Below are 1,706 nucleotides of genomic sequence, written 5' to 3' on the forward strand. Positions count from 1 at the left end.
CGTGGGAATAACTCACGGGGGCGGCGGCGCGGTCCGCTTGGAGCCTACTGCCACTGCCTAGCCGTCGCCGCCGCGCCCCCCGCTCGGACCGGAGCCCAGCCCTTGGCGACTCGAAGGCGGCGGCGTCGAGCGGGCAGAGGGGAGGGGGCCGTGGGCGGGGACTCTCCCGCTTCCTCCGCGCTCCCCGGCCGGGCTACAGCGTCGGCCGCCAGGAAACCACGCTCTCCCCCGGCCGGGAGCGCGGGGAGCGCGAGGAGCGCAGGGGGCCGGGGGAGGCCAGCCCGGGGGGGACGGCGAGGGCAGCCGGGGGCAAGCTGAAATGCCGGCCTTTACTCTCCCCCGTCCCCTCGCTCCGGGGTGGACGGCCGAGCGCCGGCGCCGCCTCCTCCCCGGTGGGCAGTGGTGGTACCTCCCGGCGTCCGGCGAGCGCCCGGGCCCAGAGGCCCCCTTCTCTCTGCCCCCGCGCACGCCGCCGCGCTCCGCCCCGCCACAGAGTCCCCGCCGGGCGAGAGCGGCTCCACATCCGGGTACTGCCGCACCCTAGGCCGGAGCAGCACCTTCTCAGAGTGACTAGGGAGGAAGGGGGTCCTCAGCAATGGTAGAGTGGGAAGGGTTTCAGATAGTCGCGCGATCGCGGGAAGAAAGGAGAAAAAAACGATCCCTAAGCGTCTCTCCAAGGCTCAGTGACCGTGCGCATGCGCCCGATCGGGGCGCGGGGAAGCCTGGGGCGATGAAGGGGCGGATCCTGGGTGGTGCTTTCCCGTGGTATGGCGCTCCCCATTGGCTGAAATAATAGGGACGGAGCCTTATGGAGGTGGTCCTAGAGGAAATGAGGATCCGGCTGCGACTCTGGCTACCGAAATTGTGCGAGTAGAATGAAGCTTGTCTTTCTGGTGTTCCTACGTGTACTAAGGTGGATTTCAGATTCCGTTTTGTTTTAGTCTTCCTTTTTGACGGACGCAGTAATAAAATATATTAAAATATATTTCTGTATGTGTAAATTCAAAACGTTTCAAACCAGAGTGGGTGATGGGTGATGTGTTTTTTAAGCGGAACCCAATGGTACTGAATGTTGCGAGCACCGGTAAAAGTTTTTGGAAGATGTGTCTTGCTTTTATGTACAGTCAGGGTGGTACGTAGACTCAAAATTTTACTCATTAATGACTGTCATCGCTCACCACATAATTCAGTCCCTAATTGTGAAATACAGCGTTGAGAAGATAAGAGAACTGTTAAGAGTGGCTTCTGATTGCCCTTTCTCAAATGGCCTTATGGTGCATAGAGTTTCAAACCTTTGTTTCCACAGCCCAGCAAGCATGCATTGTTAGCATAAGCTGTTGCTTTTCCTAAGGAGAGTCAAAGGAGAAGGGAAAAATCCCACAGAGAGAATAATCAGGTGGAAAGACAAGAAAGGGGGTGTGAAATGTACCCATTGGATTATTATTTAGTGAAATAAATGAGATGTTCTTAACTTTTTATGTAAATAAAACTAACAAGAAATACCAATTACAGAGTCCCAAAGGCCAAATAACAACTAATATTGGAGACTAAACAGAATTTAAATATTTGCTCAGAATAGGGCAGTCAAATTTCTAATTTGTCTTTTTTTTTTTTTGAAACAGAGCCTCAAGCTGTCCCCCTGGGTAGAGTGCAATGGCATCACAGCTCACAGCAACCTCCAACTCCTGGGCTCAAGCGAGTCTCCT

Source organism: Otolemur garnettii, unplaced genomic scaffold (genome assembly GCF_000181295.1).
Source record: "Otolemur garnettii isolate 467f Iridium unplaced genomic scaffold, OtoGar3 scaffold00012, whole genome shotgun sequence".
Classification (NCBI taxonomy): Eukaryota; Metazoa; Chordata; class Mammalia; order Primates; family Galagidae; genus Otolemur; species Otolemur garnettii.